Below are 22,876 nucleotides of genomic sequence, written 5' to 3'. Positions count from 1 at the left end.
CGGCTGTCGGTGCTCTGATTAGAACTCCATTATCCTGGAAACGAACAACGATCTGTGCCGGTTGCGTCGTTTGGATATGTTTGTTCGACTCGTATATACGGCCTCTTCTTTGACGATCGCTGACTCCTACTACGTACGTACACGTGAAACTCCGTATTGGTCGGCGCGCTTGCGTTGACACGTTCTCCCTCGGGGAAATGCATTCGTGTTCGGGCGGTCACTCTAATATAGCCTCCATTGCACGGCCAAGATGGCGACGTTTTATACAGAGTGGCGCGCCGTAACCTTATCGAGCTGGTTATCCTCGTTGTGAGCATACCCGCCGTATAGTGGCTATGGTGTTCTGCTGTCGAGGGCGAGGTCTAGGGTTCGAATTCCGCTGTGGCAGCCGCATTTTGATGGCGGTTAAATTAGAGCTAGTGGCACACTATAAAGAAACCCAGGAAGTCAAAATTAATCTAGAGCCTTCCAATGGCAGCATCTATCAATATCCCCATTGTTGCTTTGGAATGTTAAACATAATGAATGAATGAATGAATGAATGAATGAATGAATGAATGAATGAATGAATGTCATTGCTCACTCAATCAACAAGCTCCGGCGCTTCGCATTATGAGCGCGGCCACGCAGAATCTGAGATTGGCGGTGGCGCCTCCGCCACCACCATCTGAGTATCTGCGACGAATCTCGAAGGCTATGCTTCCGCTGGCTGCATTTGCCGGAAATGATCGCAGGAGCTCGAAACATGTCATGGTCGCCATGTTTTGGCGCAACAATGAAGCTTTTCTTGAGGAGGTACTATAGAGTTTTATATTAGGGGACGCAAGCGGCTTGCATGCGCAAGAACTAGGGGCCACGGTCCTGCGCATGCGCAGGGGGGTCCGCGCATGTGGAGTACCGTGTCCCTTACTTTTTCCCTATGCAAGTCGCTTGCGTCCCCTAATCTAAAACATTCTAGTATTGTCCTCTGTAAGCGTGTTCGTGTCGCAACAAATGAGCTCAGAGCTAGAGAGATAATTTAAGCCCAACTATTCTCCCATCTTGTACACACAAGTACATGCACGCACGCGCACACAAACCATATTTACACACACGCGCGCACCCGCATGTACTCACGCTGGCGAACCTAACATAGCGGTGTGGTTAGGTTTTCGCGTCCATCGTTGCGCGGCGCAGCGCGCATTACCAGGATGTAGTGTGCTGCACTAACGCAACTGCAAACTACGCTAGCCATCGTTCGGGCAATTACACCGCCAATTTACTTCCGTACCGGAAATGCGTTTCAGCGCTTCTAATGACTCTCCACCGATATTTCTTTTTTCCTTCCTTAACTCACTCGACTCATAGGTATCTTGCTTCTTGTCTGATTATTATAATTTTTTTTTCGGACGCCTTAGTTCGCAATTCTGAGCTCGTTTAGCAGGCGAAATTTCGCTCCCCATTTCTTTCTTTGTTTTCGCTAGCTAGCTTCTTGTTTTCGATTCCTTTCCAATTTTTATTTTTTGATATATATATTCTTTAATACTGAGTTATACCTTTAAAGTCCCAGGAATTGTATAAAGCAGCACTCCTAAGCAGCACAGCTTACGACATAGTTAGTACCACAAAAAAAAAAAAAAAAAAAAGGAGGGGGGGGCATGTCATTTTGAAAATTTACCGATGTTGACTTTTTATATGTTTGTTTGCGAAAACGCCTGATACTTATCCATTATCTGTAAATACAGCACTGGTGGATCTTGTTATGCGGTGAATACCTGCGTGCACGTACGTGACACTATTTCGAAAACGTTTATTTGCTGACAGATCTGAACGTTTGCGTCTGCTTTCCTTGAGTTGCGCCATTGTTGTTCCTTCTTATAGTAAGCCTTAGAAAACTACGGGATAATTTTTCCTCGGCCGATGATTAAATCATCTATACAGAAGGATTTTGAACGGTATTTCGAAAAGTCGATCGTTTAGACGTTGTGCAGTCATGAATCTTCCATGACTTGCGTTGTTCTACCTCGTGAGCTAAACCTATAGCCACAATTGTCAAATTTCGCCCGGTCGATAAGTGTACTTACTTACCCAGCTAGCTATCTTGTTTTCAGTCTTAATAAACGAAAATTAGATCGTCGCGAAGTGGGAAGAGTCTTTGCTTCGATTTTTTTTTTTGAAAGGCTGGAAGACTATTACTGCTTGTCTTCCCCAGTTTTCATCCATGACCTGCGGCATTGCTTACAATGCTTAGGGCGCCTTAGAACATCGTTGTTAAACTTCACCCACGATAACGTTTAATCGTCATGAAGTGGGATGCCGTGGTAGACAAAACTGAGCATGCGTGGTTGGCGGCTTATGCGTAAGCGTATATTGCAGGTCATGCGGCGAAATATATAGTACTGTGCCGGATTGCGTCAGCTTATTTTGTGCGATTTCCGGATACCGTGCGCTTCCTGCAGGCACTGCCACCTGTTAATGCGCAGGTGGCTCGCTTACAGGAACCCCCGCGACAGCGCTAATTCTATGCGCTGGCGGCGTGCCGAGTGCAGTGAGTTCAATCACAACCACGCTTTCGGGCAGTTTTAGCGCGCCGCTTTCCGCGAACGGCCACCGCAAGAAGAGTTTCCGCGAAGCGTTGTCTGCATGCGCGGATGTGGTGGTGAACATTGCGGAGCCGCAGGGGGCGCCGAACAGTTCCGCTCGGCTCACTCACCGTCGGAGACCGGTGACTACTGTTCTACGTGTGTTCTGTTCTACGCTATGTACATTTCTCGGCAATGTGTAAAAAAAAAAAATCGGTGGCGATTTAGCATTTAATGCGAGATAAATGCGTTAGGACATTACGTGGCACATCTTTGAGGACCCGGATCCGTGATTTGACTCGCGTTCACCGCATTGCGTAGAGTTGTTCAGGAGCCCACTTGACATACGTCGTGCCTAGCTCTTCGAGAAGCGAAGCGCAACTGACTGTGGTCCGGAGCAGACCACCCGTCACTGGACTGTACATACATGTGCAGCCCTACGTGACCGGCTTCCCATACTTCACGTACACTTTTTTCTCACTTTGGCACTTCAAATGGTAACGTATTAAACGATCTTTTATAAATTTAGAAAGATGAAGCGTAATAAGTAACGTGAAAAGAACGTCTGAAGCCGCAAAGCACGAATATCAGACAAATCCATGTACTATAAGTTCTCATTTCCACTGAGTCCTCCTGCCCGATCGCTGCACCAGCGTTTCCTCTATAGTAGCTGCCATTGAAAATTATTATGCTTGTATCGTGACCTCCTAAATCCCACGCCTTTACCGTAAATCTCGGGGGCGCCACCATTGTATATGCATACTCCCTCGAGCGTGGTGTTTCGATCGTGATCACGGATTTGATTCTGACCGGCTTCAGCGAGGATCCCAGGGGCCCGCCCGATAGCGTATCTTATCTAGCACAGTACGATAGCGCGGACAAAAGAAAACGACGTTGACCTAATGTCCCTATATAAGGAAAGTACCGCCATCCTTTGATCAACGCCGCTTCTCTCTCTCTCTCTCTCCTGTATCTCCGATTGGACGATGATAGCGCGTGCTTTCACTTCTTTATATTTTTTGGGCCTCAGAGCCATGTTAAATGTCCTCTGCGCAGCCGCAGTCGCCGGCGGTGGCGCGCGCCCGGCCTGAAAGCTTCAACGTGGACTTTCTAGGTGCGCCACCGTCGACTTGCTTTCGCAAGCAAAAAGTAAAGAAAAATACAAGCGCTTTAGGAGAGGAGACGGCGGTACTTTTCTTATATAGGGACTTCACGTCGACCGACACAACAGCGCCGCCGCAAACTGACATTACAGTGGCCACTGTACTGACGTCCCGCCGCCGTCACCGCTTCTACACTGTTGCCTACGCTCTGACGCGTCTTCCCGCCGCCGCGGGCCATGGAGACGCGAAACGCGTCGGGCGCGCTGCGCCGGTTGCGCCACAACGCTGGGACGGACAGGCGTCCGCGCGAACGACTCTAGGAAGCGCTCGGGTAGCGACGCTGGCGAGAGGAGAGCAACGAATGAAATAGCGGGGACGAAGCGAAAACAAAGAAAGCGCTAAACGAGAGAGGCATGGTTCGGAGAGAGAGAAAGGAGGAGGAGGAGAGAGAGCGGTGCGCGCGCGCGCTCCGCTCTGGGCGACGCTAGACGCGGTGCCGATTCGCGGAAGACCGGAAATGAATCCACCGGTGCATGGCTAAAACCAGTTCTATCGGGTTACAACGCCACGGCTGCTGCTGCTGCTGCCGCCGCCGCCGCCGGCGCGCCAACGCCACACGCGCGATCCGTCTCGCGTCCCGGTGCGTGCTTGCGTGCGTGCTGCGTGGACCTGTATCAGCGCTGCCGATGTTAGTGGCGCAAAAGTTTATAGGTAAGGAAAGGAAAGAAACGGGACAGAAAATGCGCCAATCAGCGCCCAGCGAGTGAATTTTCGCTCGAAGTCGATACGAACTCAGTAGCCTTGTATCAATGGAAACTCAACAGGATAGCATTAAAGAGTCGATAAGAAATCTTCGGTAGGTTTTTGTACGGGATGACTGCGCTGCGCGGTCACCCGGTAGCAACTGTCGGTTCTGCGACGCCGTCGCACGCTGCTTATGCGAATTTTCCTGTCCATCTGTGTCTGCGATCAACTGGTCCTTTGCTTTTTTTCATGAGTTTCTGTTGAAAGGCAGTAAAAGCTCAGTGGACGTTTGGTGTGCTCCGTCTGCTCATCGAGTATAGTCGTTTAACGCTAACCAAAAACTGTTTTGATAGAGGAAGTGATGCTACGAAGTGCTTTGTGTAAGTCGTATAAGACAGTGATACATACATACATACATACACACGTACGCAAGCACGCACGCACGTACATACATACATACATACATACATACATACATACATACATACATACATACATACATACATACATACATACACACATACAGTGCGTACGGGACTGGACGTACGTACATTCATTAACACGTGCGTAGCTGCATGACATGTCATTAACGTGCGTGTTGCATGACACGTATGCATGAGCCGTTTTATCGCTGTGCTTGCGTGTTGCGCCAACTGTTTTGCTGCCCGTGTCAGTCTTCTGTTGAAATCCACAGGAACTGAGAAACCGTTGTAAATTTTGTACAAATGTTTCCCTGCCACACGGCCCTCTTCGACTCGGAAATGCATTTTTCGTACAATACGTTCATCTCACTTTTACAGCGTCATCGGAAGAACGGATCCACTTCATCTACATGGAGCGCAGTTCCGGCGTCTTTCCGTCCCGGTGTCGCAAAGCGTATACGCGTGCATTTATTTCGCACGTGCGATAAACACGGTCGCAATATTAAGTGTTTCATGTGGTTACCATTGAAAGCATATGATCAGTGGTACGCGTTCTGGCCGTATTAAACATCGTGCTTATTGTGCTGTGTGAATTGTGGGCGCCGACGCCGAGCGACGCTATGTCTGTCTATACGCAAGAAATACGCTGCATGTGGTTGCCGCGTCCGCGAGAACTTTCTAGACGGCCTGAAGAATTACGACGTAACACCTCGACTCTCACGGTACATAATTTGATATAATCTAGGTGAATGTACTTGTAATTGTAGCGCGGTCAACTGGACGGTTGGTCGTTTCGGTGATAAAAATCAGGACATAATCGCGCGATGGAGACGCGAGAACATGGCTTGGGACGACCACTGACCCGTGTCATCTGCTTCTCTGCTGTCGTCTTGTCTATCTGGTGCCGTGTTTATTTGTGTGTGTGTTTTTTTTTTCTCTCTCATATCGTCCGCACGGATGCCTTTGGATCGTGCGGTTAATACCCTGTTGAGCACAACAGTCTACTTTTCTCTCGTCACGGTTCGTTGCTAAGACAACTTATAGCGCTGTCGTACAGTCTGTTACACCGTCACAGTCTCTCACGTGGGGTCACAGTCTCACACACATTGTCACAGGGAAGGGAGAATTTCACGCACAGTGCCTTCGTGACGCTTCGACAAAGACTGCACATAGGAAAGCGAATGCTGACATTCATCATTTAAGCAGCTTCACACTTTCCGAGTAAAGCCACACCACTTCCTCAGGAAAGAAGGTTCCGCGGTATGGGGATCGAACCTGGAACCACCGCCTTTTCGGGGTAGCCGCTCTATACCAGCTATGCGTTTGCATATTGCTGGGCGAGTTAGCCTCGTTGTCACCTACGGACATTGAACAAAAAGAATGTATGCAGATCGAACGCTTACACACGTGAATCGCGAAGCTTCAGTCGGTGCATTAAATCCCATACAAACTGCAGTAGTGTTTAATTTCATGGTGTGCACGTGCAACATCGTAAAATGTTTACATATTGTCCGCCACAAAGGTCGCAATGTTAATCTCATGCATTTCTTTACGCACTACACCGCTCGAAAGCTATGCCGAAATGAAAACACAAAATCAGACGGGGGTGCACAGTTTGAGACGTCTACACAACGATGTCACGAGGGCGAAGGCGACGTGTGACGCGTAACGAGCTAAGAATGATGATATATATATATATATATATATATATATATATATATATATATATATGCACAGAGAAGTACGACATATATCTTGCTACATTTAAGGACCCCTTGTGCCAAAGCGTCGGATGCCCATTTTGGACAATTAGCCACAAATGGACGCACACACTCGGCTGTTGGCGCATACCGAATAGCCGAATCCAAAGAAAATAATGTAAATCGCCTAATCCGTTGAATATTAGGCGCTATTTCATTGAATGAGTTTGTGCGCTTTTGAGATAACATGTAAGCCGACGTTATGCGTTCAGGTTTTATGACGGAATCGTGTTCTTTTTACTCTGAACAGAGACGCGCTTACTGGCACTACTTTGTCGATCAGTGTACAGGGGTTATATAAACCCCGTTCGCTGGTATTCTTGCATCCGGCGCATTATGTAAACTTCGCATATATATATATATATATATATATATATATATATATATATATATATATCCGAAAGAACATACTCGGAAGTACTTACCGTGCAACGCAGCTGCAGCCAGCAGCCACGCCAAACCCGGGAGGGTAGGCTGAAATTTGCGTTGCTTTATAAATAAACAAAATTAAAAAGAAGCACGAAATAATAAAAAAAAGACGCACAAGAGCATACTACAACACGCATATACGTTGTGCGCCTACGTGTTATTGTCTTTCTTACGCGAACCTTTTTTTATTTGCAGGCTAAGTAGGCGACGAACTGTACGCGTGTGCTCTAATGGTTCTCGCTGGGCACACAGCATGTGGAATGTTTGCGTATAGGCCCAGAGAGAGGGCCCGTGAGATTAATTTTTTTCTTTCTTCTTCTTTCACAACAAGCGCGGCCCGTCCTGCATTTCCTGTTACGAGCGCGGACTCGGGTGGTTTACCTGAAGCACGGGCGGGCGTCGCTCGCCTCTTGCAAGAAAGTGGGTCTCGTGCAGATGGCGCGCTTACCGAGGCGTATACATATGCGGCCTGGTCAGTTTGGCTCATGATTGTTCTTAATGTTTTTCCACCGCCCGTTCCCCCGGTTCGCTCGTGTTTCTTTCCTTTTTTTTTTTTTTGGCAGCGCGGTGGCGGAACTGGAGCTTTGCGAGATCAGGCGTAATTAGGGTTATGTAAGCTGCTTTCGGCAGTTTTTTTTTTTTTTTTTTTTTGCAACCATCGCTCGCCACGACGGCTGCTTACGTATACTGCTTACAACTTAGCTTGTGCCGTATTTACACAACAAACGAGATTTCGATTTCAAAGAAATTGAAGGCTCGTCGCACAGAACTGCGACTGAAATGGCGTGCTATAGTAATATCGGGTACCTCTCGCACAAGTTGCCGCTGACGCGCGTGCCCCCTTTTGCTCATCAATCGCCCTACGATGACGAACTCTGCGTACACACTACGTGCCTTGGTGAAGACCATGGGCTCGGTGCGGCGCAGTATTGTGACGCCATCTAGCGTGCACTCGGTGAATTCAGGCTGCCGCCACCTCCGGATAACAGTGCACAGCAATGCGTATTTTTTCTGCAGTTTAATTATTTCTCGCATGATTAGACGCATGAAATACAATCGGCTTCAGACAAGCAGGGACACTGGTGCAAAAAACACTGTGCATACACTATCGCAAGTGAGAAGTCACTTGACCGCACGTCTCGGAGGCACATATGACGCACGATAGGCCTCGGACAACAGGCTCCACGAACAAGTGATCCACTATGTGTAACTTGATACCGCAAGTGAAATAAGTGCAGGAAAGAACATTTACGCTGCTCCAGCTACTGTAGCTGGTGTGCAAAGCGGCACCGTATATAAGCGGCGATATGTTACTCGGTAGTCGCAGCTCGGTAATTCGGGTGGTTCAAGTGCACCTGCATCGACGGACGTACTTGATGTGGTCTACAGGGCTAGTTACAACCCAGCTTGCAACGCACGGGCGCGCGCGTCACGGGGGTGAAAACGGACTCGCCGCCAGTTACGCCGGCTGCGTCAGTTCCGTGACGTCGCTGCGTCTGACGCGCGTGCGTTACGCTGCGTTGTAACTGTTCGTTAACGTACAAAAAAAAAAAAAAAGACAGGAAGATTCTTTGTTATTACCAGCTAGAGTTTGCCGCTCAATGCAGCATGTGTTGTGCCACGTTAGGCGTTGTATTTTCGTTCCCGTTCAGAAGCGAAATAAGAACAGGAGGATGCGACCGTTTCCTGCCCCTCCACTCAATGTGCATGTTTAAATTTGTACCTCACCGACAGAGTGACTGTAAGAATCTGGCGTTTCGACCTCGTGCTTAATTGGCACGAAAGCTGAAATATAGAAAGAACGAAATGGTAAAAGGCCGAGCGTACGGCGCAGTTCGGCAGCCGTCACGTGACAAGGGATGTGGAGGAAGTAAAAGACGTGGACGCCGTAATCGAAACGAAACGAAATTGGATCAACCTGGAGAAGACGTAGACGACACAACGCTTGTGTCGTCCGCCCTCTCGTCCGTCTCCGTATCGCTGTTCTCATTACGGACGTTGGCCAAATAAAATTAGGCAACGAATTACGGATCACCGTATTTTTTGGTAGACGTATTCCGAAATATATTTGCCTTCGCCTTAACATTCAACATTCAATACGCGATTGTCATCGGGCCAACTACCGCTCTTTTGATTGGCATTTAGGCATTCCCTTTGAGACCGGTAGCCTATACAAGTGTACCACGTAACTTGTGCCAAAATTGAAAAATAATTGAATCCCACGTAGATGGACAGAAAAACCAAGGTAACGTCTGCCGTCGCCTGGAGCAAGTCAGACAATTTTTCTATTTCGTCTAATTACGTAATTATAATCAATCAACTTTTCAGATATTATAATCCAAGCAAAACTGTCAACGAGAAAATTGTAGGCCGCCAGGAAAAATTACCGATCCATCTTTCTGTTGCTCTGTACGTGCCACGTAACAGGTCTTTCCAAGCCTGGAAGAAGCTCGCGAAAAGTGCCGCGCGATTAGCTCCGTTTTCTGTCTAACCGTTTCCCGCCTACGGCTAGGTAGGCACGTAGATGCACAGCCCCCGAAAATTGTACGAAGTGCCCAAAGAATGCTAGCGCATTAAAAGTAGTTCGATGTGTGCCGTATACTTCTCTGTGCATGCACCTGTCTCGGCGCCGTCCTTCCGTAGGACAAGCATCACACATCGTCTTGGTCCTCGCGGCAGCGCAGCGTCGACGACTCTCACGGTGACTCCTCCCGATTTGGTGTTTGCTTATACGACAGCTTACGAACGCTGTCGCGACCTGTGCTGTGTATCAAGAATAACGCTTGCACGAGATTGCACGTTTCGGGGGATGAAAATAATCGGCAATTGTTCGCCTCACGTTTTGGTGTCTACAGCACGTAAATTACCCGTTTCACTAGGAGCTTCGCTTCACGGATATTCCAACTGCGTTTGGATCTGCACAACTTCCCCCCCCCCCCCCCCCCCCCTTTTTTTTTTTCTTCTTCCTGATGCGTCTGTTATGCGCTCAGCAGGTGGTCACGTCGTGTTAGCTTCTGTCGTCCCCCGACGCACCAGTCATTCAACCCCCACCACGAAGATGCCATTTGGACATCGCCATTTACGTCTCACATGCTGCAGCGCCTTCTAACCTTACCGCCTTTTTTATATTTTTTAAAATTCTTCTTCTTTGGGACTATCGCGAACGCGTTGTTCGCCGAGTTAGATGTTTACTCCGGATAATTTATCGCATCCGGCTGTTTACGGACGCGCTCGAGATCACCGTGGTCGAGGGAATCGGCGAAAGAAAGAAAATAAATAAAAAATAAAAACGAAGGTAAGCGTGAGTAATAAAAATATCGCGGTTAGGGCAGGCGCTTTCTCGCGGTCTGTATTTTTGTCCTTCTGGCGTATTTTCTCTCTCTCTCTCTCTCTCTCATTTTGTCTCTTTTGTGTACTGCGATGATGATGCGTCCTTCGTGCAAAACGCACGCGATCACAAAAAAAGGGGTTGGGGGGGGGGGGGTGAATCGCCGCGTAAGTAAAGCGAAACAGAACATGAAGACAGAAAGGAATCGCCATTACCCAGGCGAAACCACTCCTGCAAAAGTAAAAGAGTAAACATAAAGTAGCGTACAATAAGATAAGCAGTGACGAGGCCATCAGGCCAGGCTTCGTCGCTCGCTGGCTCGCCACAGTTGCGTGCAGTGAGCCTTGACCGGCACGTGGAGTTGTAGGCGTCGTTCCCTTCAGAAACGAAGTCCGCAAACGGGTCTTTCGAGCGGCTGGGATCAGGTGGTCACCTCGGGGTTGGGGAAGGCGAAGTAACTGGGAAATTACGAGGCGTCTGCATTTTCCCGAAGCATGCGTAAAGTCGTCGGGGAAGCAGCAACGCGTACGGAGGGAATCTTTGCTTATATGATTACGGTTATAGGGACCGAAGTGAGGTCCCGCGTGGGTAAAGGGTGGGTCGGTAGACTAGGGAGTTGCATGGGCGATGGATGAGGCCGTCAACCAAATGTCACTAGAACCAGTCAGTTGAAAAAACAACAGCCCTCTAGAAAGTAACTACCAGATGAAGTGAAGGAATGAATATACAGTGGAAATTTATTAGCAGTTCATTAAATTGAAATTTCGAGGTAATTCTGAATTAGGGTTACATTTTTCGACAAGCTTCATGTTTTTTTTTTTTTTTTTTATGAAGGAAAAAGGAAGCGAGAGTGGAATTCCGCGTTCATTTTTTTTACTGCTCTATTAACCAAAAATGTATAGCACTTTTCTTCTTCCTCGGCCATTGTCCTCTTTCACCCTCTTTCAGAAATTATTCTACATTTCAATAATATTAATAACAATAAACTAGTATGTGCTTCCCTCCATTTTCATTTATCTTTTCCTGTACTTGAAGAATTCGAAGGGTATCGCAAAGTTTCGTTTTTATTCATAATTTATTGTAAGTTCCAACTAAACGTTAATTTGCATAATGCCTTCCTTGCCTTCATTATCCGTTTGCTTCGTATGCTTCCTAATTAATATGGAGCTTCTAGAACTATCCCGAACCACACAAAGCCATTTTTGGCACGACTGCTCTCTGCACAATCGGTTTCTATGTGTTCATAATTTTGACCTTTTTTTTTTCTTTATGATATATTTAGATAAGGTGCATCTCGACACAAAAACGTTAACGTGCAACGCTCTTTTTTCTTCTTTCCTTCTTTGACAGATACGGCACGTTGGACACAGTGGAAAAGCAGGCGTTGCTGGTTCGCTAAAACGTACGTATTAAACGATATTTCAATCGTCTCTATTAGTAATTTAGTAAAACGAGATCTGAGAACTTGAGTCAACAACGTCGTAAAACTTTTCTGAAAGACTATGTGTGTGTGTGTGTGACAGAAATGAAGAGAGTAATATTTCACAGGACATCTCTCCGGCTCCATGAGGCGCGGCAACTAGAAAACTGAACCATCCGAAAATGTCTATGCGGGTTCTAGTTTTATCGCTACTATGATTTTGTTGTTCCGTGTTCCGCACAGGGTATCTTTGCAGCCTGAATAGGTCAACATCCGCACGTTTAATTCGCCGCCAAAAATAAACAGGGCAAATGAAACCTTTCTTCTATTCTAATGACCAAGCTATTGCGACGAAGCTAGCGACAACAGCGTGCTGTGAAAGAATGCTTTCATCACTGCAAGCTTATTTTGAATAGTTTCTCGGTGGGCCCCCCTTCAATGGGCTGTGGTATTCATTTTGCCTGTTGCCCCCAGCAGCGACTGCACCGAATCTCCTTGACGGCGACGAATGAAGGAGAGAGAGAGAGTGAAAAAAAAGCGGGCGAAGGCCTTCGGCGAAGAAGCCGTCGCCGCGTTGCCCGGTCTGGCGCGCGGTGTCCGGAAATGCTTTTGCATCGAGCGTGAAAGGAGTCCCCCCCCCGCGTATCTTCCCCAGCCGTTTGCCTTTAGTAGAAGCGCGTCGTGCAACTCTCCCCCGGCTGACTCTCTCGCTTGCCTGGCTCGACACCGCCGCCGGGGTTTGACCTTCAATACGGCTAAAACAGAGGGAGAGGGAAAGGGGGGAATTGAGCGGCAGGGCGCGTCATTGCGACCGCATTCGTCGTTGCATCAGAGCCCGCCGCTGTGTCGCTTTATCCGATAGGGATGTTAATGTACAGACTAGGGTATCTAGTACACTCTAGTACAGACCGAGCGCATCTAGAAAATAGTGAGAGTAGGGAGTTTTATCGAGTCCGGTATTTCGGTACACGCAATGGGGTTTGCGTAACCGCCGGATTATGAATGGGTTATGGTAGCGACGTATTGTGACGCTTAGTCTAACCACGTGCCTTATTGACACGCTTTCATGCTGCATTAGGGTTGACGAAGAAATAAAAAAAAAGACATTTAAAAAGGCAAGTGTTCACTTACCCCGCGACCAAAAAACGTTACACTAGCGGTGAAATGGAACACGCCTGCTTACTGCCGTAATTGATTGACTGATTGGCTGATCGGTTGAATCTTTTAATAAAACAATGGACTGTGGCCTAAAATTTGTGTAAGGGATTAAGTGAAAGGAAGAACTTGCCTGCCGCTTTAGCGAAGGCAAGCAAAGCGGTGGCGTCTTCTTGCGGTGCGACCCGCGCGTCGTATGACGTCACCCTTAGAGGTCGGGTGTGCTTGTCCCTGAAGCTCAACCCGGCGGCTTGCGCGTTTACGCCTCCGGTTAACACCCGGACTAACAAAAGCTTTCTTGTGAGCTTTAGCTCGTCCGTAAACTTCTAGCCGTTTTCGGATCACCGGGTTACCGGAGCCGTGTGCGACGCCAGCAACGCTGGTAGTGACATCTTTGTGACGCAAAGTTTAACCAGAGAGCACACAAACGGAGCTGAATTACCCGCTCAATAGCCATCCGCAAGGTAATTAATGGTTACAGGCATTACGAGGAAGGAAAAACTTGCTCTTTCCTTGTTGCTGCTGATCGAAACGACGTACGTGGATTATACCGTCAAACATGGTAGTGCCTTCAATAATGTGGTACCGTGTAGGAATACTACGCACAATGAAGTAAAACGGAAACAGACTGGGTAAGCAGAGGATGCAGTCTACCAGTAGCTTAACTGACGCCGCCAGAACCAATATCCGACAAATCCATGAACCATGGCTAACAGCGACAGCTTTTTAGGCCCTTTTACAGCCTTGCCACATTTCGTGTTTTATCGACCCATTATTCTTATACCATTGAGAAGTCATTATCATCGCCGTGGCGCTCTTTGGCCACATCTGGATTTTGCGCCAGTAAACTCCACTAATCATCATCATGAACCATGGCAGCCGAACAATCGCAGCGCCACCAGTTAATGCTTATAGGAAACTCTGTGCACGAAGCATGGCCTCGGAGATCGCGCGGCGCGGAGTGCCTACAGGGCGCGCCGCCCGATCACTGAGGCCATACATGTAGACTCCCGATAAAAGTAACAAACCGGGTGTCAACGGGGACCTTGGCTGCGTGCCTCTGGCTTATGCATGTTTACGCTCCCGTGCTCGTACGTGTGTGCTCTCCGCACGTGCTTTTAAACACGCCGTGCTAGCGTGCATTGTTCGCGTTGACGGTGACGGGCGGGCGCGTCGCTGCCGCCGGTGACGCCGGTGACGCTAACGCAGTGGCGCTCTTTTTTTTTTATTTCTTTTATTCGCTCCCTCGCGTTGTTACTTTGCTTCAGCCCTCCTCTGCAACGTTGGAGCTTTGTTTTTCTCGTGTTGCACGTATTTATGCTGTGCGTAAGGGCAGCGCAGGCCTTCGAAGTCGTGGTCAATTCTAAAGCTCCATTCGCAGGGGTGAAATGCTTGCGCCATATTTAAGGAACGCTATAGAGAGCAATATTAGATCAGTTGAGGCTGTCTCATAATTCATTGTACAAAAAAAGTTACTTTTAATGGAGCAAATGAAGGCCAAGCTCCAGTGTTTGATTTCGAGGCGGACCCTCACCTCGAAATTTACTCCAGGGAAAATACCGTGACGTCAGGGTGACGTCACGGGTTTTAAATTATATCTGCGTATAAATCGTGTGCTTCCGCGCAACACAAAATATCGAAACCAGCCATTGGTTGGGTCTTATTTTCCCTCATAATGCAATGTAGTTCTTACCTGCCAGTACACAATTAACTGCGGACTGCGAACGAAGTAGACAAGGGTAAGCTTTTGCCAGCGTGTATGCGCATAGCGATGATACACAAAGCGGCGGAAAGTCAGTGTGGAGTCCACGCAGTGCAGTGTGAAGAATCAGGAAAGAAAGAGTGAGATAATATATTTATTTCCTTTAATACTTGGTCGGCACCGTAGTTCGGCAGGACATTCAGGCGGTAACAATGCCTTGATCTGGGCGATTTCATCTTGCTGACATCGTTCTAACGGCGCGAGGGACACAAACGGAAAAGGAACACACATGACAGGGCTGCCGCTGATGGTTCGTTCTCATGGTTTTTTTTTTTTTTTTCTGAGGGGAAATAAGTAGCCAGGAAAATACAGGAATTATTAAAACCCAATTTCTGGTGACAGTGAAGCAAAAAGCAAACAAACGGCATAGAAAGGTTTAAAAAAAATGACAGAAGCGATGAGAGCAGAGGCAGTAGCCAGTGGTGTACACCAGCGAGCAAGCGCAAAAAAGCGAACGGCATTTCGCTGCGACCGGAAGTTAGGCGAGTTGCGAGGGCTCAACAACCGGAACTTCTGTTCCCAGCCACTCAATGGGCCGGGGGAGCACCTTTCTCGCTTGAGGATCTCGAACGAGTGTACCTACATGCTTTTACGTTTCCTATATATAATGTAAAACTTTCAATCGCTGCACGCAACTTCTTTTGATACTCTTGCTCTTTCATTTACTTGTTTTGCCGGGTCTTTAGTTTCATGCAGTCGGAACCTAAGTGTTTGGTGCCCGCGTGCCTTTGGATTCCAAGCTTCCCTGCAAAGCACCGATGCTGAAACTGCGTTCGCCCCCCCCCCCCCCTCCCCCTTTTTTTTTTTGCCTCTCTCAAGTATGTATATATATATTTCAAATACGCCTCGCTCACTTCCGGTCGCTTTGAACGCCGGAAGTGAATCCAATAGCTGAGGGCGAAAAAAAAAAAAAAAACGAGAAAAAGGTTATAGAGGCGCCATCATGCCCGTCGTGACGGATTGGGAGGGCTTAAAGGAAAAAAAAATTACAACCGGAACCCACATTCGTATCGTTTATATTTATTTATGTTCTTGCGTCGAGGTCAAAAGCACGGACCTTGTGAATAAAGCATTCGTTCATTTGTTGCCGGAGCAAAAAGGAAACAGTAGAAGCTGTTTTCGGTTCAACATCAAATTGTGTTGCGATGCTCCTGCTGCCGTCTCCATGAAGACCAAAGCACATTATTATTAAATTATGGGGTTTTACGTGCCAAAACCACGATCTGATTATGAGGCACGCGCCGTAGTGGGGGACTCCGGAATAATTTGGACCACCTGGGGTTCTTTAACGTGCACCTAAATCTGAGTACGCGGGTGTTTTCGCATTTCGCCCCCATCGAAATGCGGCCGCCGTGGCCGGGATTCGATCCCGCGACCTCGTGCTTAGCAGCCCAACACCATAGCCACTAAGCCACCACGGCGGGTCTAGTGCACATTGACGACTCTCTTTACTGGTGCTGAGCTACTGCGCCCAGCAGGTCCTGCTGCACGTTGTATTCTTCAGCCAAGGCCGGGTGGTCGTCGCTACGTATTGATTGGTTGATTCTATCATTGATGTATTCATTTAGTAGTTCAATCGTTCTTTCTTACAGTTCGGCAAAACCTAAAATGTTATCTCGCAGCGTAATGCACTGCGATATGCTGGTGACCTGTAAACGTAACGGAATAGCTGGCATATAAGCTTGTTTGTAGAATCGCGGAAGAAGTATGCGTTGACTCACTGTGCTCTTAAGGTCGTAGGTTCGATTGACGGGCGCGTTATAGGGGCTCCAGTTGGTCAAAAGAATCTCAACCTCGCCTTCTGTACAGTGAGCTTCTGTACAAGCGCATTGCATGTCCCGTACATTAAGGTCGCTCTCTCCCAGTGCTTAGACATATATAATAAGGAAAAATAAAAGCAGCTGCATTGGTCGTCGCGCGCTAGTTTAACATGGAGCCAGTGCCTTTGCGAACAGAAGGAAAAAGAAAAGCGGATTTTTGCCGCAGGGGTCGTGTCATCATCTTATCAGAAAACTTGTGCAAATTCTTGTGACAAACGTACACAACTTGAAAACTGCAGCAGTCGTTACGCTGAGACGACACGCTTTCTTTCTTTCTTTCTTTTTTTCGACGTCACGATCGAAGGACGATCGCGCCCTCCCCGATTTCGAGAAAGCGACCCCGCGTCCCCGATATTATTGCCGCTAGGGGGCGGAGTGATCGCTTTGTGTTGCCTTTTAGGCAGACACGAAACGGCCGCTCTGCGAAATGGCCGTACGGCCGCAGAAAAAGGCTCATTAAGGGTTCGCTTTCTTTTTCTCAACTGTGCCCGCACGCGCCTCCAACTTCCGTAGCCTGCGAAGTGATTAGCCTGCGCCGAATGTGCCGCAAAATAACATCGAGCCTACGCAAACAAGGACCAGAGGTAGGCTGGTATCGTCTGCAACACCCGTCCTTCTGCTTCTTCAATCAGCGAGCGGCGGGGCCTGATTGGTTGAGCGGCGGGGAACGTGCTTCGAGCGTCATCTAGCGGTTGTTGTTGCGGGCGGGCGGCGATCGAACAATGGGTGGCGTACAGTTGATTCGAAACGTGTGGAGATATAACTGCGCTCCGCACACAAATGACCGGAGACTGAATTCTTTTCGTCCCTGCCTTTTTTTTTTTTTTGTTATTGTTCTGTTAGCCGGCGACGAATTCGAAATCAATGTGCAAATGACTCGCAGAGGGTTGGAAAATGGCGGTTTCGTTTCGATTCTCGTGGTGCAACTAGTCACGCCCCTCCCGAGAATAGTGGGGTTCCGGACAATTAGCGCCGAGCGGGCGGTTTCGCTTGAAGCTTCCATTCTTCTGAGCATCCTCGAAGTTCTGTTGTTTACAGAAGCGTGTGGCCAGCTTCTTTCTTTCTGTTTGGATTTCGTTTTGCCTTACGTCCCCTTGCCATTGTGTCGTCGTTAATGTCAGGTAGGCGGTCTGGCGAAAAAAAAGTAAAGAATAATGATATTAAACGTTGTGTGATTCGTTGCACGCGTTATTTTCATATTGGACGAACACTCCGACTGTGCACAGAAGAAATCTAATAACTGTATGTATTATGGAAAGGGACGCCACTGACTCGTAGGCATGTTAATAAAGACAGCTGCAGATTTCTTGTGTTTGTTGCGGTTTTGTTAGTTCCGCCTGTTCGCTTGTACGTTTGTCCTTGTTCTCTCTCTCTCTCTCTCTCTCTCAAATTTTTTATAGCTATACATGTGCATTCTCGTGGTAAAGAGGAAAGTGAGCGCCCGTCTTCGTCTGTTCATTGGTATAGATCAGTGGGCCAATCTGCAAGTGTCCACCTGGTGGACATGCCCGTTTCGTCTGTTGCTGAAGTACTGATTGGCTGAAGGCGCCTGTCTCCTTCTGACGCGTACCCCAGCCCAGCCAATCAGAACTTCAGCAGCAGACGAAATGGACATGTCCACTAGGTGGACACTTGCAGAATACGTCCCCCTGGTCTGCGTCGAAGTTCACGCTGTAAAATTTATAGGATCAAGCAACAAGACGTGGCCGGCCTCGTCGCGCGCGTGACTTTTTCACGCGGATGTAGAAGGCAACCCTGCGCTAATTTCCCTGCCCAAGAATTTAACCAAACGAAGAGTCATCCAAGGAAGATTTTTCCTGTGACACAATGGCTGGAAATAGGAGAAATGCGCTGAAACTTGCGACACTGTGGTACCGTGGCGCTGACTACGCGCGATGAAATTTTTGGTCGCAATTTTCGCCGTTAATAATCGGTAGTTTTCGGCCAAATAAATAAATACATAGCTTTAAAGGAATAATTGACCAACCTGGATTGATTTTGTCCTGCTATATAGTGTCCCGTTATCATATTTGCATCTTACTTCGCCATAGCACATCTATCAGTCGTCGTTCGTCCAGGCACCGCTTCCCCAGCGTGGAGTAGCAGGTTGGAGTCACATCACTCAGACAGACCTCTTCAGTTTTGTTTCTGTAATGTTTCTCACTATCTTCGGTACCAAAAAAACCCCGTCGCAGAGGCAGAATTGGTACTCGCTCACTCACTCGCACACTCACTCGCACACTCACTCGCACACTCGCTCGCTCACTCGCTCACTCACTCACTCGTGCGCGCACACACACACGCACGCAAACTCGTACACACAGGCACAAGTTCACGCACATACGCAGTCGAGCACACATCATCATCAGCAGCAGCACATATCATCACGCGCAAACACAGGCACCCATGCAGAAGTAGTGGAAGTTCAGAAAGCGCATAAGCACACACACATGCACACACCAACCACGGCCTTAGCTCCGTGGCTCTTTTGCCAGAGAAGAGTTGCCGGGAGTTAGAGACGCGCTGTCTCGGCAGGCCTTGACGAATATAGCCGCACCCGCCGCCACGCCACGAGCCCTCGTGTGTGTAGGTTGGTGGGTGGAGGAGGGGGTGGTAGCACGGGGTGCAGTTGCGCGGGGGATGTGGAAACCTGTCGTGGCTTTCCTTTCTCGCTGCAGACCCCCGGAGGCTGTTACTCGCGGCGACCTGTAACCCCTCGCCGGCGCTCCGCTGTCTTTCACTTTTAGCACCCGGAGTTGAATGTTTGTGCCTTTGTTTCGTTTTCCTCGCCTTATTTGTTGCCCGTTTGTGTGTGTTTGCGGTCTCGCTTCGCGTTTCTTCTCGTTCCATTTGAGGCGTGAGCGAGGAAACAAAAGGAATGACACACAGCGTTCTGCGTGTGTTCGCTACTCGCCTGGCCCCGTCTCTTTTTTTTTTTTTTTTCTTTTTTTTTTTCGCTGTTCTGTTCAAAGATGTTGCCTTACCGACTAGCTCGAATTCAGATCTTAGTGAAATAGGGTACATATGGAGCCTTTTTTTGTTGCCCCTCATGTGGGCATTCTGGGCGAAATGATCCCAGCAGCCTGTGCGATATTTCTTTTCTTTCGGGGTCGTTTCGTGCCTCCGGTTGTCGGACACCAAGTCCGGGCGACGGAATGTATGCCATACGTAATCTTCATTCGGAAACTCAGAAAAAAGAACTTGCTCCTCAATTATACGCCAATAACCAACTCCCCCCAACAAAAATCGAGCTTTAAAAAACAAAACAAGAAAAACCTAATAATAATAAACGCTTCACGAGACAACCTAACTGAATGTCTAGTGTCCCAAGTGGTCAAAATTAGCCCGAAGCGTTGCTCTGATTCGTCATGTTGCCACTGCAACAGCACTGATCACGAATGTAGACGCCACCTTCTCTGACAGCGTATACGCTCTAAAAGTTTGAAAGCTGCTGTTCAATCATTCATTCAATCAATCAATCACTGTACTCTCTTCCTACCAGTGTTATTTGTTTATTTTTCGTCAGGAAATTTCGTAATACCCCAGCTTGCTCGCTCGTCAACATCGTGTGTATGCGGAGGCGGGTTTGTATCAAAACACCGTCGAAGGTCTTTGCTTGAGAAGCTTCTAGACAGCCGCTCTCGCCTCGTCTTTCTTCCAGCTATTTCGGTTTAGCCTTGTTTGAAGCGTGTCGTACGTGTGCGCATGCGTGTGTGTGTAAGAGAGAGAGAGAGAGCGCGCGCGAGAGAGAGAAAGTTAGTGCCTAGGGGCTCAGTATACTCGGTGCTGTTTTTTCGCTTCGCGCTTTTCAAAGCGCTGCTAACGCTGGTTTCATTGCTCCGTGCAGTAGCTCGAAATAGGCCCTGCCCGTCTGACTGCTCGCTTGCGGCGACAAAAACTTAAGCGGCACGTGGCCTCGCGAGTGATTGTGCTGTGCTGCTTAATGTGGAGCTGCGTCCGGTTTACCTTTTCCTATCTTTGTTTTCACTTGTTCCCCCCTGTGTTAGTGCGTGCTGCGTGTTTGAATGTGTTTGTGTATGTGTACGCGCCTGCATGTGCAGTTTGTGTGTACGCGTGTGCGTGCGTGCTTGTGTTTTCTATGCCCTTAATTATTGGTTTTTGGGTGGCAACTGCAACTGAGATTGCGTTGATCAGATGCGCGCGTCGGCTAAATAGCCGTTGGTGGTGCTTATTTTTCTCTTAACCTTGTATACGTGTTTCTCTTTCTTTCTTTTTTTTCTTTCTTTTTCTTTTCCGGTTGGGACGCAACGCGTGAGAAAATGGCCTACCAAAATAGACCTCCAAGTGATTAGATCAACACGACTTCGCAGAGAAACCATAAGCAGCTACCTATGTCGAAACCGGCTTCTTCTTTTGTTGTTTTATTTGGCTTTGCCTTATATGACTAAGAATGAAGAAAGCAGACGGAAGACTACTTTTGTCGCCGAGCCAACATCGGTTTATAAAGAAAGAAACACCGTTTTATCGACATTTACAAAGCAGACGTCTTCTCTGGAGAACCCATTGTAGTTAACACAAGAACGCTAATATAATTATTTTTTTTTGCAGTGTGACTGGTACGTTTCAATGAAAAAAAAAAGGACCCCAGTGAATTGATGCTAATTTATGTACATATTGAAACTCATAACGTATGGTAAAAATACGCTGTCCATTGGTCAGGTGATGCAGGCAGCTGCCTATATATCGTCAGCCGATTCCATTCTATGCGCGCAAATTCTCCCAATGCCATCGCACCACTTAATCCTATGACTGCGTCTCGACTGCGTTTACCACCTTGGCAGCCATTCTGTAAGTGTTACAACGACGCACCTTTCATGAGCTTCATGCGTTACATGACCTACCCAAACCCGATTCTGTCTCGTAACCACGCCTAGAAGTTATACATGTATATCCCTTTCAATTGAATTCCGTACCGACGTCTTCATGTCTCTTAACCTTACCTCTATAATATTTCGTTTCATCGCTCGTTGCGCGATTCTCAGCTTCTCGGTGGACCTTGAGGGCGCTACGTGCGCAAGTAAATCTGCGCGCGGCGCGCATGACTCGTAGGGTTTGCTGCATTTGTGCGTCGTAACCAGAAACGGAACGCCCCCCCCTCCCCTTTCAACTTGTTGACTCGTCTCTTACCCTGCGATAGGCGCACGCCTGACCTTTTTATTCATGGACACCGGCGGAGTGGGTGTGAGCGTCTCATCGTGTAGGGCGTTATATATATGCGTCGCCCTACCGCATAAACTCACGTAACAGCCGCGCTCCTTCATTTATTTCTCCAAAGATTTTGCGTGTGATGGGGAAGTGGCGACTGTAACGGGAATAAAAGAAGAAAGAGCATTGTTTTGCTTTCAGATACAAAATTGCTGACAGAATTCGCCTTGTTCCTTTCTTGCACTTTTCTTCTTGTACAGCAAGTTTCACGAGCGGTTACACAGAACCGAATAGGCCGACGTTGATGGCATCAAGCTAGCAAGAGTTAAGCCTATCGTATGCCGAAATGCCTGAAATGCGCGAAACTTCTTTGAAATGCTTAATGCCACACCGATGTACAAGCGCTGCGGTTATCTCGCCAAAATTCAAAAAAAAAAAAAAAAGAAAAGAAAAAAAGAGAAAGCGCGGTCTTCCGTTTCTGTAGTGTTAACCGTTTCCCACCAGATAAAGCAATCTTAAGATTTTTAAATCCTGCTTAACCAGTCTGCACTGATCGAGTGTTATTTTACAGTGGCCCTTTAACGCCCTTGTGTAGCCTTTTCTGATCCTGGGAATAATCTTTGCTTTTTTCTTCTTTCTGTCTGTGTGTTTTTTCTTAGTGTTCGAGTAGAGGATGCGGCTTTCTCGCGAGCTTATACGGTACATTCTCGCGTACGCGGCGGGTCCCTTCCGGGCTCGAAAATCTGCGTGCGTTGTCTCGCGTGGGCGTCTGCATCCGCGGCTGTTACACTCTATAGCCTCGGCATCTCTCGCCCCCCCCCCCCCCCCCCTCCTTCAACGTCTGATTTTAAAGGTCAATGCCATCACCTGCAGTGTATACGCTTCCCTGATTTGCAAGACACAAACAACAAAAACTGAAGTTAAAGAAAACAAAAGCGAGACACAAGAAGGCGTGGAGAATGGTAGTCTTCACGGTGCACAAATATAACTTCCAGCAGGTGGGGGAAGGGAGAGGTCTGTGCACTCGAGCGAACGCTGCAAACATATTGTTCGCAAAATCTAATCCGAAGCACGCGAAGGCGGTTCAGCTTTTATTTATCTTCGCTTCTCCTTGCTAAATCTGTTAAGCCACAAGCCTGTATTTTCTCATTAGTTTTTTTTTTTCCTTTTCTCTTCTTTCTGTTTACCCCAAGTGAATGAGTCTGA

At 47.9% G+C, this 22,876-nt stretch overlaps 1 protein-coding gene across 2 annotated transcripts in view; it reads left to right on the top strand.

Moving 5' to 3' along the window:
* Positions 1–22,876, top strand: part of LOC119463880 (transcriptional enhancer factor TEF-1) — a 209,244-nt gene that overhangs the window by 64,285 nt on the left and 122,083 nt on the right. Inside the window, exon 2 of one of the 2 annotated variants that reach the window (XM_049656586.1) lies at positions 11,698–11,749. The exons of the other annotated variant lie outside the window; for it this stretch is intronic. The gene's annotated coding sequence lies outside the window, so the exon portion shown is untranslated. The remainder of the gene's footprint in view (positions 1–11,697; positions 11,750–22,876) is intronic. 2 annotated transcript variants of the gene reach the window in all.

Source organism: Dermacentor silvarum, chromosome 9, assembly GCF_013339745.2.
Source record: "Dermacentor silvarum isolate Dsil-2018 chromosome 9, BIME_Dsil_1.4, whole genome shotgun sequence".
In the NCBI taxonomy this organism is placed as follows: domain Eukaryota; kingdom Metazoa; phylum Arthropoda; class Arachnida; order Ixodida; family Ixodidae; genus Dermacentor; species Dermacentor silvarum.
This window is presented reverse-complemented; position numbering and strand designations above follow the sequence as displayed.